This window comes from Panthera leo, chromosome D1 (assembly GCF_018350215.1).
Source record: "Panthera leo isolate Ple1 chromosome D1, P.leo_Ple1_pat1.1, whole genome shotgun sequence".
Taxonomy (NCBI): domain Eukaryota; kingdom Metazoa; phylum Chordata; class Mammalia; order Carnivora; family Felidae; genus Panthera; species Panthera leo.
The window spans coordinates 69,608,464-69,621,909 of record NC_056688.1 but is presented as its reverse complement, the minus strand read 5'-3'; the positions used below and the strand labels follow the sequence as shown (position 1 = coordinate 69,621,909).

Sequence of the window (13,446 nt, the reverse complement as noted above, 5' to 3'; positions counted from 1 at the left end):
CTTTGGACTTTTTTTAAAAATTTGTTTTAATGTTTATTTTTGAGAGCGAGAGAGAGAAGGAGACAGAGCACAAGTGGGGGAAGGGCAGAGAGAGAGGGAGACACAGAATCCGAAGCAGGCTCCAGACTCTGAGCCCAGAGCCAGACATGGGGCTCGAACTCATGAACCGTGAGATCACGATCTGAGCTGAAGTTGGACGCTTAACGGACTGAGCCACCCAGGTGCCCCAAAGCCTTTGGACTTTTAAAGCTAAGAGGGCTGTTGGTCCAACAATATACTGCAAAGCTATATGTATGTCCTATGCCATACAAAGTAGGTGCAAACCAATTGCCCAACACAACAACCATACATGACTTTTTATTTATTCTGATTCTCTAACAGTGTGTAGCACAAAATACTTCACCTTAATAATCCCTGCTGACTTCTCAATACAGTAAATCAGATCACTTAACATTTTCAACAGACAAAGCGAAAAGAAACTGGGGAACAGAGTAAGAGTTAAAGTCAGAAAAGAGTGTGTAAGCCCTGGCGGTGCTACTGACTTAGCTTTGGGACCCCAGGCAGTCGCTTAAACTCCCCAAGTATTTCACAGCCAGCAAAACAAGTCTTTCTAAACACCTCTCCTCATGGCGCTGTGGTGAAGACTAAACAAGACAATGCATGCAAAAGTTACTTTGTAAATCACACATGGAGGTAAATAGTATCATCAGGATCTTGACATTTGCAAAGGCTCTTGTGGGGAGATTTTGACAAGCATGGTAATGAACACTGAGCAGAGTATAAGCTACACTTTTTGAAAAACTGACCCAGAGCAATCCCTTTCACTGTCTTATTTTTCTTTCCTTAAAATTCCCACATGCATTAGCCAGCAAGAGTTAGTCAATCTGCTACATTCAGTGTTGGCATCATTTTGCTCATGAGCTTTAAGCAGCCAGTGAGAGCTGCTCGATGTCAGCCACGGGCTACCAAGAAAAGCGAGCCACAGTGAGCTGAGGCCACTGGGTGACATGTCATTTATCAACCAAAAATGCCTTCCGGAGATCCACCGTGCTGTCAGAAACCTCAAAACCAGGGGCAGGAAGCATGTGGGGTGCCAGGAAAAGGAAGAAAGAAGGTAACAGTTGAGATTTCAGGCTCTGGAGACTGTCCTGGGTCTGAATCATGGCTTTCCCACCCACTGTGTGTTATCTGAAGCATCTCTGGGTCTCGGTCTCCCTAATTAGAAAGTGAGATTGCCAGTGTCCACCCCACAGGGCTACTGTATTAAGTGGCAAAAGGCATATAAGCACTTTGCACAGTTCTTGGCATATGGCAAATACTCAAAGGTTAGATATTGCTATGAATCATCATCATCATCATCATCATCATCCATGCAAAACTAAGAAAAATTAAGATGTGTCACATCTCCAGTCAAGACTTTGCTACGGGCTTTGTAATCAGGTTTTACCTGGACAGCATGCTGGCTCACCCATTAGCTCCTAGGCTAATCAAGGTTCTTCTGGATTTCTGCCTCATGCCCCAGGATAGGTGAAACATCCAAGCATACCCAACTGGCCAGTTAGCTAGATCCTGGCACTTTGTTTTCTGGCTCACACCTGCTCATCATTATCCTGAGAGGTGTGTCCAGAGAAGAGATTAACGTGAATATCTGTGCCTAACCTTCCAGTCATGCCCAGGCTGTGGCTCCCCATTTCTAGGGTGAAATACATTGTCACCTTTAAAATATGGTCATACCCAGCAAAGTGAGGCCCGTCAGCACCCATCTGGTGGACAGCGCCTCATCCCCAAACAAGCCCTGGGGGCGGAAACTTCCTTCAGCTCCTCCAGACTATCCCTGCAAGGCCAGTACACCTTCACTATTAAAACTACGATGGCTGCCCCCCTTCAACCAGGGAGCAACGTTGCAGCTTTCAAACCCCTTATTCTTTCCTTATCTCACTCCAGCATCAGAACCACACTGTAAGGGGCTGGATGAGAATTGTTACACCTGTGCCACTGATAAGGAATCAGCCACAGTTTGAGACATTTAGGTAATTTGACTTAGGCTATCTGGTGCTTAAGTAGCAGAAGCAGCCTAGAATGCAAGTTATCTTGTTCCTAATCTGGTGCTCTTTCCAGAAAATGTGGGTATTTGTTTTTTAAACATTCAACTTCCATAATGGTGCTTTGCTTCTGGAGAATTCATTAAGCAAGGCATTTCGGTCACAGTACAGTGCAGATTCACATACTTGAAAGGCACTCACAGGCAGATGTTGCCTGCACTCTAAAGATCTAAAGGGTGACAGAAAACAGCCATGCCGATTAACATAATTGACAATTCCCAGCTCTGGCTCCCTCCAACTCCTGTCTGGATTCAGCTAGCAGCCTCCTATCAGGTCTCTGCTGCAGCTAGTCCTTCTTTGTTTTCTTCAGTCCAACAGAAACGCTCACACTGGACTAATGCTCTAGGGATAATCATTTCACATCACTGAAATGGTAATCATAATCACAGTGGAAACAACTTCAGTGATTCTCCTTCCACTGCTTAGCAGTCTCTACCTCACCAGGTAAACTTTAACTTGTCACTTAACCTGCAGTTTCTTCATCTACAATATGAAGGAGTGGGCTAAATAGAGCCTTGTTCACTTTCAGCTCATGACTCTAACACCCCAACTAAATCCAAATCCTGCAGGTGGAGGACACTGGGAGACAGCAGAGTCCAATGGTCAAGAGCTTCTATGACTTGGTTTTTAAGCTTGGACCCTCTACCTTAGGGAGGTCTCTGGATCACTCTGTGCTTCAAGTTCGTCCTCTCTACAGTGATGCTAATGATAGTTCCACTACGTGGGGTTTTGTGGGCATTAAATCCGATAATACACGTGAGGTGCTAAGGACATCATAAGAACTCTGTATATATTACCAATTGGTATCATCTGAAATGGCATGCATCATGTTTAGGCACTGACTAATTTTCCAAACTTAAATTCCCACCACTATTTGAGAACTCTCCATTCTAGGCAAGTCTCTATGCAGGTTGGTCATTCCTACCTCTGCGCTTTTAATGGTGCTATGTCCCCCCACTCCATCCACTCCCTGGTCTGTGAATCTAAATTCTACCCATCCTTAAAGGTCTGGATTAAACCTGCTCATTTCTAAGAGGCTTCCTCCCTACCATAACAACTCACAAAAATCCCTCTGGTCTCTGAATTCCTGTAGTACTTATTGGTAGTCTAGACTACTTTATTGGCATTATACATGGCCTTGGATTATTTTTTACCAACAGATTAAACTGAAGGCTCCTTGGGTACAACAACTTTCTTCTCTTTTCTTTTGTTTTTTTTTTTTTAAGATTTTATTTTTTAAGTAATCTCTATACCCAACATGGGGCTCCAACCTACAACCCCGAGATCAAGAGTTGCCTGCTCTACCAACTGAGCCAGCCAGGTATGCCTACAACAACTCTTTCTGCTCTTCCTCTAGGTGTAGCCTGGGTGCCGGGTATAATGGCCCTTCAGACATATGTTGACTGAATAAATAAACGTGTAGTACTATGCCCAAAGAAATACACAGTACATTTTCTTTTAGTTGATATGGTTCGGCTATTGATTTGTTGTACTTTGAGGCCAATTAAAGATAACACAAAGATGAACATCAGCCAGGCAGGGACAACCATGGCCAGTTAAGTCCTGATCATCAATAAAAGATACTGATATCTGGCCAACCTGAAGAACAAGAAAAACACAGATGTCAAAAGGAAATGGTAATCTACATTCCAAAGTACCTTGCGAGACCAAGCTCATGAGCCTACACAGTTAGAGAGGAAAAGAAAGTTGAGGTTTTCTCAGGCTGAATTCATTCATTCAGTAAGTATTTATTGAGTGACTACTCTGTGCAGACACTGTCTTAGCTGCTGGGGTTACAGCAGAGAACAAAACAGACAAAAATTCCTACTCATATTCTAGCATCTGAGGAGGAACACAAGGTATAATGCCACCTTCCAACTCCAAAGTGAAATCCAGCAACAACTTCTTGCCCCAACTCCTTGCTGTGCCATCAAGTAAGGAAAAGAGAAAAAACAATCAAGCATCATTCACAGCTGATCAAACAGAGGCCTTGCTAGAAGTGCTGTTTCTGTCCTGATGAGGCTTCCCTCACTTGAATCCGGTGGGGAACTCTGCGACAAAGCACTCTGCACCCTAAGCCATCTGAATGCTAACTCCCTAACACCCTACGTCCCAATTGAGCTCTGCAACTAGCAAAGCTAGTCGTTTACACAGCAAACTTCTCAAATGGCAAATGTGGTTCATGATGCCAAAAAGAAACTCAGAGAGGGGGAAAGGAGGAAGGGAGGGGTGGTCGTCAGTTAAAGGATCAGGTAGCTTTCTCTACTGCAAAACCCTGAGGCTCTTTTCTCCTTTGGAGCAGAAACCTCTTCCATCGTCTAAAGCCTTAAAAAAAAATTTTTTTTTTTCCTCCAGCAGGATACTGAAAATAGCTTTGCATTTAACATTTAAAATTGTTTTTGATCCCACACTCTTTCAGCTCTGCTCTCTCCTGCAAATTTGTTCCATTCCCTAAGGGCACTTATAAGTATAATTCATAAGAAACAAACCATAGTCACCATTTTTATCCCTAAGAGTTAAAAAGAAAAACCAGTTTACATAATTATATGGAAGATAAGTTGGCCAAGAACACAGAAATCTTATCTGGACCAAAAGTTCTAGGACAAAATTTCTTTCCACTCATTAAGAAAGACAGCAGATCAAAATCAAGGTTCAGACGGAACGTCTAACTGCGGAGCACCATACACAGAACTCCTTGAGCTCCTCATGTCATTTGAGTACATCTACTTCAAGAAGAAACTAGAGGTAGTCATTTGAGGTAGGTTTGAACGATGAAATACATGTATGTTTTCCCACTGTGGTGAGAAAACAGGGTTTTATATCCAAGAAGGACCTGAGACATCAAAGTTCAGTGAGGGCGGTTCGCTCAAAGTTACTCAGCAAGTCAGGGACTGGGCTAAGACTGGGCCCCGGGCTCTCCCAGTCCCCCCAGTGCAGGGCATTCCCTACTCTGCCCGCCACTGTCTCCTTTATAACACAAGGAGCTAAATCTTAAAGGCACAAAGGCAAGAATTCCTTTTATAAAACTTTTTGGCAGACAGGAAAAATAGGAGGTGTGACCGAGGTAAATGAGTCCCATTAAGGCCTATAGTAACTGACCTATAACGCCATCTAGATGCGGGGGTCTGGCTGCAGAAGGCTCCATTAATGCTGATGATACTTCAGCACTAAACAGTATGGTTTCAGCTACAGTCAGCATGAAATGACTTTTGCGGGCTCGCCGGGGAACGAAACCACCATTTAGTTCATCTTTTTCTCTACAGAAAAACTTATCCCATGTTTCAACTGCCTTACAAATGAACTTGTGGAACAGAGCTGGTTTTAAGATAGCTGTGCATGTAAAACAGAATTCTGAGGTCTGAAGTTCTGCACTAAACACAATTAAAACTTCCATAGTTGGTGATACATGCTAGGTGTACATTGATGAGAAAACCCTTCAAGCTGTGAACTTGCTTGTGTGCCATATAAAGTTTTATTAAAAGCCTACTGTGCAGAGTAGAGTCAACTGCTATTTATACAATTTACAAATGCTCCAATTCTGTATGCAAGTATTTACAGGGACTTTCTGGCACTGGGTGAAGGTTACAAGGAGGATAAAACATCTGTACACAAGTGTATCTCATAATCCGGTTACAATGGCCTTTACTTTCCTCAAAAACAAGATACTTCCAACCTCAGGGCCTTGTTTCCGCATCCTGGGACACCTTTCCCCAGAGCTTCCTGCAACCAAGCTCAAATGTCACCTCTCCAGAAAGGCCACCCCAGAGGACCTGGCTAAAGCAACCTCCTTCCCATCATCGCTATTGTTTTACTCTATGTGATTGCTTTCCTCGCATCTATCACGACCAGGAGCTAACGTCTTCAATTGCTTATCTGTCTCTTGCTGGGACTCTGTTTTGTTCACTGCTGTATCCCCGGTGCCTGTAACACTGCTGTGCACATGGTAGGCCTCCAACACACGACACTGAAGGAGTAAATGAGTACAGTTGGAGAATGGGAAGTGAGGACAAGATATTTATTCATGGAACAATTAAAAAGTGAGAGAACTGGCCATCCTGATTAAATACAATGTGATAATTTGCTAATTATGAAGTACCACTGCTTCTGAATGAATGGCTGGCAATCAAAAGTAAAAAAGAGAGAGCGTGTGTGTGTGTGTGTGTGTGTGTGTGTGTAAAGGGGGCAAATGTCACCAGAGGAGGCTTCACAAAGAAGTGAGATTCAAGGCAGGCTAAGAGGTCAGGCCACCGAGGTCAAGGGGGAGACATGAGCAAGACAGACAGCAGGGAAGAGTATGGCATGGAGTAGCCCAGGTAGGGCAGAGACAAGCAGAACTGAACCTCGGGCACCCGGCCCATTCCGGGAATGGGGCTTGGGGTGGAGGAGCTGGGCTGGCGAGGGGGACCAGGGCCGGACCTTGGGGAGCCTGGAGCCCTGGACACGCGGGTGTCAACCACGTGCCACTGCAAACAGGGCTGTTTTGGAAGGCAAAGATGACCACACTGTGTGGGAAGAACTGAAGGAAGTAGAGGCTAGAACAGGAAACCGGTTAGAAGATGGCCTCGGTGATCCGAGCGTCAGGGGCAAAAAGAGCTTCTTCCCTCTGCTTAGATGTAAGAAAAACACAAGTGAGCAAGATGTCAAGGAATTCTGTCCCCCTGGAAAAGACGATTGCCAGAGTATTTCACGGTAGCATTCCATGGCAGATTCAGGTCAACTTCCCATACATCCTACACTTGGAGCACTCGAGGAGGATAACGGAGGTTCAAAACAATAGCTCTGAGGGCAGAGCATGTCTTTCCAGGCCTTCCAGCTCCAAGATTAATGACATTCAGTAAAGCCTGTGTTTATTATCTTCTTATTCTTTGGGGAAAAAAGTGGTATCTAATTCCACTGTGCAGTATATATATTTGAACATTATATAACACATTTTTATGTAACAGGTTCTTGACATAAGACAATGTTTCCCTTACTATCTAAATGTATTCGGGAAACAACTGACATTAAAAATATATATATACACCAAGGCTGTGGGTGCCTGTCTTTGGGTTAAGAAGCTGGGAAGAGGAGGAAGAAGGTGAGAGACTCTTGAAAAGGGCTCCTTTGCATTTCCTCTGCAGATGGCTACCGGGGGAGGCAGGGGTACTGGGCTCTGTTCAGAGGTCCATCTCACACCTGGAACCATCCCGGAGGGGCTGGCTGAGCCACACGGGGCCCATGTCAGAGCAGTGCCGCAGAAAGGCACGAGGAAGCAAGAGACAGAAATGCACAACAGGATGTGAAGAGAATGCTCACAAGCCCTTGTAACTGCTGCCAGGGTGAGACCCAACCGTGCGTGGCGTCCCCCGCAGAGGACTTCAGTCCTGCTGGAGAGCAGGTGCACAACCACATCTGTCGGCTGTAACACGGGTTGCCAACCACTACGGGCCTCCTGGCCTGCTGGCACGGTGCGGGGCACTGCATACACAGGATTCAATGTGGGGGCTCCCCCCCGCAGGCCCCGACTCCAGGGGCTAGAGGGCCGACTCCGGAGTCCTCTGGGCACGAGTCCTGTCCCGCCCCATACCAGCCGAGTGACCCTGGGCAGTTTCCAAAACCACTGCACTTGTAAAATAAGGATAATCACTGGACCTACCTCATGGGGTTGTAAGGAAGATTAAACAAGTTCATAAACATAAGGTGACTAACATCTTTGCTGGCACATAGTGTTCAATAAATGCTAGCCGCTATTACCATCATTATTACTATTTCTGTTTTGCAAATGAGGTAAGTCAGCCTCAAAGAAGCTAACTAATTTGCCCAGGCCACACATTTCAAATGGTAGTTGAAGGCATAAATACATGTAAATGTTTTACTCAGTATACGTACAAAATCCAATGGGTAGAGTATTAACCAGAATATGAAATCAAGACCTCCATTCCCCCTTCTTTAACCAGACTGGATGAACATGAGTTTATACTATTTAAAAGGACAGCATGTGCTAATGTAAAAATCATTTCTCATCATATGCCAGCACTCAACGTTCCCCTAAAGCAAAGATGACTAAAGCGTATCCAATCTTATCTTCCCTACCACGAAAGTCCCCACCTCAAACCCCCCTTCCCTGTAAACCCGCCTACTCATGGCCATGACCACTGGTGCCCCTGGTGCATCCCATCCCCTTTCCTCCTCCTCAAGATCATCAATTGAGATGGGGCAAACACATCCTGAAGGCTCCCTGTGCCTGTGATTTTGGGAAACCAAGATGAACTCCCCCAAACTGCTTAGCCTGAGCAAGCAAGACACATATTCCCAGAGACGGCCCAACACAACACAGATGCGGCAGTACCTAAGAATCTGAGCTAGATCAAGAGCTGGAGGGTACTGCTACCAGGTGTGGGGAGGAAGAAAAACAAAATGAATAGCTCCATAGCTCCTACAGGACCAAGCAATTGAGCCGGGTCTTAGAGAAGAGTAAGATTTGGACATCAGTTGGAGCACGGGAAGAGCCAAGGGCCGGTCCAGGGAAAGGACAGCCCTTCAGTTTGACCAGACAGTCCTGTGCACACAGACAGGCAGGCTGGATATGGAAAGGCGAGAGGGACCAGAAGCACCAAGAGCTAACATTCACTGAATGCTTACTATGCGCCATGAATAGCTTCACGTATTTTTCATAGTTTTAACTCATTCAATGTACACCACAACTCCTTGAGGTAAGGACTCTGGAGATCCTGGTCTTATCACTGAGGACATCAAGACACAGTGAGCACAGCAACTTGACCAGATCATAAAGCTGGTAAGGAACAGTTAGGATATGACACTCCAAAGTCTGCACCTTTAACCGCTCAAACAAATTGCCCCTCAGGACAGCTTGGCTGTGAAGGGGTATAGGCAACAGTGTGTCAGGAGGATGAAAGGAGACAGTGCTTGCAAGCAGTTTGCAACCTCTAACTCCAAGGTCACAGATGCCGGCTCCAGGCTACTGTTAATGTGTACAGTGAACTTGCTAGCCGCCGAAGCAGAAGAGACAGATCAGGACTGAAAGTGGGACCCTGGGTGAGTGGAACAGTGTGAAGCGCAGGGCCAAGACAAAAACGTACCTTTAGGGTATGCAGCAAGAGAACCAAGAAAGCATCATGGCAAGGCAGAAGAAGGAGGGGATTTCAAGAAGGGAGGAAAAGACAGGGTTACAGCTGCAAAGGGGCCCAGAACGACCATTCTACACTAAGAACGGGTCCCTGGAATTCAAGACTTAAAGACTTTGGAGATCTTTGAGAAGAACTATAGAGAAGGCTGAAAGGAGCCAGAGGGTGGGAGCTAAGGGCAGAGCAGACGAGAGAGAATGAGGTGAATGCGCACAGCCCCTGTGAGAGGTTGCTGGGCAGGGAGGGGAGAGATAGACACACAGGTTCAGGGGTACCACGTACAGACCAGTGAAAGCCGCCTGCTGCACAGCAGGCCCGCAGAAGGGCTGTTTCTTCTCCTTCTATCCTTCCTCTCCTAAACTGAGAGGAAGGCTTTTCTGGGGTTGATGAGGAGGCTGAGGACAAACAGCATGAAAAGCTATTCAGCGGGCAGGACCCTGGCAGCGGTGGGAGGGAGTGGCAGCAGGCACTGAGGGAGGGCTTCCTGTGTGCCAGGCATTTTACACGCATCATCTCCCTTGATCCTCACACGGACTCCATGAAGCTGGCACTGTCACTACACCGCAGAGGAGGAGCCTGTGGTCAGAGGGGTCAAGCACTCGTCTGATCCAAACCCCAGTCCCAGGTCCTGCCGCCAGAGTCAAGGCTCCCACCCAAAATGAAGGTCTGAGAAAAAGAAAGAGGGGAGATCCACTTACTTTTTCTGATCTGGAAAGAGAAGAGAAGCCACGGAGGAAAGAGACAGGATGCTTTGAACAGGAAGGAAGAGATGCTGAGGGGGCTCAAGTCAGAGCAGGTCTTGTTTCCAGAGAGAAAGAAGGGAAAAGCCAGGGTGGGTGTTTGGGGTTAAGTCTGGGTGTTGGGACAAAGTAGCAATGAGGAGAGAAAAGACCCGAGAAGGGCAGCATGTGGGTGTTTCTGGACTCCTCACCACCCCAAGGTCTAGAAAGGATTTTTTTTTTTACCTCCCTGCAAGTATCTACCATGATGCTGACTAAAATCACTCCATAACTATAACATCGTAAGGGGCAGAAACTGTTTCCTTAATACTGACTTTCTCCCACCACCCTCAGAGCTGATGTTGCAATCACAAACAGAAGAAATCTCATGGAAGGAAGGCAACTCTTCCACCAAAGAGACATATTAAATATTTAGTTTTCACAGATTCTCAGGCAGTTTTGTTAACACAGCCAAGTCTTTCTACAGTGCTTGTTCATTGTTTAGTATATAAATTGCACAGAGATTGTCGGTATTGAGGGCTAAATCTGAAAACACGACCACTTCCTTTTCTTCTCTGTGGCATGCAGAACCTCTTCTGTGAGAGGCAGACAAACTCCTGAGTAATCATCATTTTATAAATCATTCTAAATGGATTCGTTCAAACCCCATCTGTTGTTCTGTTGAAGTTTCCTATGAAAATAGGACTTCAGCTCAGATGTTCTGGAGGCTTGAGCAGGTAAATACCAACCTGAACTCAAATGTATTAAAACTTTAGATGCAGAGAACTGTAGCGCAGAAGGAACCTTTGAGATCACGTACTTCAACAGCCTGACTTTCCATCTGAGACAAACAGAACCCAGAGAGGTTCAATGACTTGCCTGAAGCGGCACAGCCATGAAAACCCAAGTCTGGGCAAGGACCAGCATGTTCTAACTCTCAGCTAGTGCTTTTTACCCCACCTGTTCCTTTCTCTCGCCCTCTTTTTAAACTGTAGGGGTTAAAATAAGGCACAAATTTAACTACAGTTTTAAATAATAATAATAATTATTATTATTATTATTATTATTCACTGGCTACAACAACCATCGAAACCAAAATACCTCCACAGATCCGGGTTCAGATGACACAGGCAATTTCAAAGCCTTTTCTAAACAGCATTCAACGAACTGTTTTCAAGTGAACTCAGTAACAGATCATGGACCGAAAGATTCAATTTTGTGTTTTAAAAAATATTTTGGAGTTTCATTGATATGGAAATTTAATTTGACAGCAGTGATTTTTTTTTTTTACTTGCAAGCTCGAAGAGCATGAGATTATTCAAAACTGCTCAAGAGCAGCAATGATTATTTTAAGCTCATGATTCAACCAGTACATTAATTAAAAACTCCACCAACCCAAATTGACAGATCCTGATATCAATGGGACCAGAAGAATTAAAATAATAGTTGTCATATAAAAATAGATGAAGGGGAGAACAGCAGCAGATGTCAGAAGGACAAGCAAGCCTTGTGTGAAATGAGATGCATCTAATGGGCAGCTTTTGTGGATTTTTTTTTTTTTTTTTAACGGAGATCCTGGAAATACAGGTACAGCCAGGAAATGCTTCTGCACAAATACCGAATCTTATTTCTGGAAGCTGGGTGAGAAAACTTGGCTAATAATTGCATGCTGAGGAGTAGCTTCGTAAGCAGGGAGAAGAGACTAGCAAGCGCCAAAGTGCCCAAACAACGCTTTGGACCGGGAAGGGGCCAAGGGGCCGAAGCAGAGGAGGGAAAGGGGGCTAGGGAATGTGGGGTGAGGGGTGTCAGCCTGCTCCCTCATCGGCCAGCACTGCCAGGGACAACCGACGCCGATGTTCAGGACAACCCTTCCTTCCCCTGCGCCTGCCCTCCGACACCCGCCTGCCGTCCGGAGCAGGCTTTTGTGACCCCTCGGGGTCACCGACTGAAGCCCGACAAGGTCGGCGTTAATTTCTACTCTTCCACTTCTACCTCAGAGCCAACGAGAGCTCTCGTGGCTGTCAACGCTCGGCAATCGCGAATGGGAACCTTTCTTCCCTGACATCTGTCAAACTCGGTGCAAGAGCCAGCCTCGCAGCGCTCTCCGCGGGGCTCCCGGGCTTCCAGGGCGGGTGGCGGGCCCACACCTGGACGCCGCGGGACGTCCCCGTGCCGTCGGGCACCTGCTCAGAGACCACGGGGGATCCTCCCAGGGCCGCCGAGGACCCAGACGGCGCAGGCCGGACGAAAGTTCGCAAGCTGGGGTCTGCCCCATCTTGGGGCCCGGATTCCCGGGTGCAGCGCCAGGCCCCGCGACTGGGCCGAAGGGGCGAGCAGGCTCGGACTCCCCAAGCCCGACGGAGACGCCCTCCCCACCCCCTCCCAGCCCCGCTGGCTCCCGAAAGGGAAGTGGAGGAGATGGGGAGGAAGGGCAGAAGAGGCACTGCTTGCCCAACGCCCTTGGGGTGCAGCCGTCAAGAATGGTCCTCTCGAGGGCTCCCACCCCTCCCCCCCAGCTCCCAGGGATACATTCTAGGACTCGCCCAGAGCCGGATCATTGCTCCCAAAGGGCGGAGCTGTCCCTTTAAGAGGCAGCTGGCTGCTTCCTCCCTCCTCTCCCCACCCCTCAGGTAGCGATGCCCCCTGAGAGGAGGTAGGTACTCCCGCGGACACTTTCCCGGTCCCTTTAAGGGCGCCTGCGGCACCTCTGCCCGCCCAACCCTGCAGTGCCAGCCCCCGCGAGAGAGGATGGGGGCGGCCGGGCGCGGCGCCTTTAAGGGGCGCAGCCTTCCCGCGGCTGGGGTGGGGGCAGGGAGCGGGCACGGGCCCTTTAAGGCCGGCAGCGGGCACGTCGGGCAGGGTTCCCCGGCGGCCGGGCTGCGCCCGGGGCGGCGGCGGGGGCGCCGCGCCTGCCAGGGTGCTAACGGCCCCCGACGGGGTGCTCGGGGCCGCGCCGCCGGCCGCGGCCGGCCCGACACTCACCGTGGCTCGCGGGAGCGCCCGCGTCCGCGCCCCCACTCGGATCCCGCGGCGGCGGCGGCGGTGAGTCCGGCGCGGGTAAACAGGCACCTCCGTCCCTGACCTACTTTCTGCCTTCCCTAAATGTCGCACCACTAACCTACTTTCCGACCAATCCGCTCCCCGCCGGCCCAGGCCCGGCCCCCCGCCCACCAATCGCTGTGCCCAACCCCCCTTCCCCGCCCACCAATGGAGGAGCCGCGGAGCCCGGATACCTGCCTCTTTCCGCCAGCCAATCCGAGCGCCCGAAGGGAGCCGGTCTCGGCGGTCGCGCCCGACCAATCCGCGCGCCGCTCGGCGGCCCGCTGGCCAGTTGTGTGGCGGCTAGAGAGGCCTCTGACCAATGGCGGGGCGGTGGGGGCTGGTTTACCTGCTACTTTCCCGCCACCAATCGCTTGGCGCACAGAAGCACACGCCCCGAGGAGCAGACCAATCCGCGCGCTTTCCCTGGATTTCCTCGCCCCTGCCCTTTCCCTTCCCTTT

At 48.4% G+C, this 13,446-nt stretch overlaps 1 protein-coding gene across 15 annotated transcripts in view; it reads right to left on the bottom strand.

Moving 5' to 3' along the window:
• The window catches only part of ARNTL (aryl hydrocarbon receptor nuclear translocator like), a 99,345-nt gene extending 86,313 nt beyond the window's left edge, over positions 1 to 13,032 (bottom strand). For all 15 annotated transcript variants that reach the window (XM_042906842.1, XM_042906844.1, XM_042906845.1 and 12 more), the window contains exon 1: positions 12,928 to 13,032. The gene's annotated coding sequence lies outside the window, so the exon portion shown is untranslated. The remainder of the gene's footprint in view (positions 1 to 12,927) is intronic.
• Positions 13,033 to 13,446: the final 414 nt, after the last annotated feature.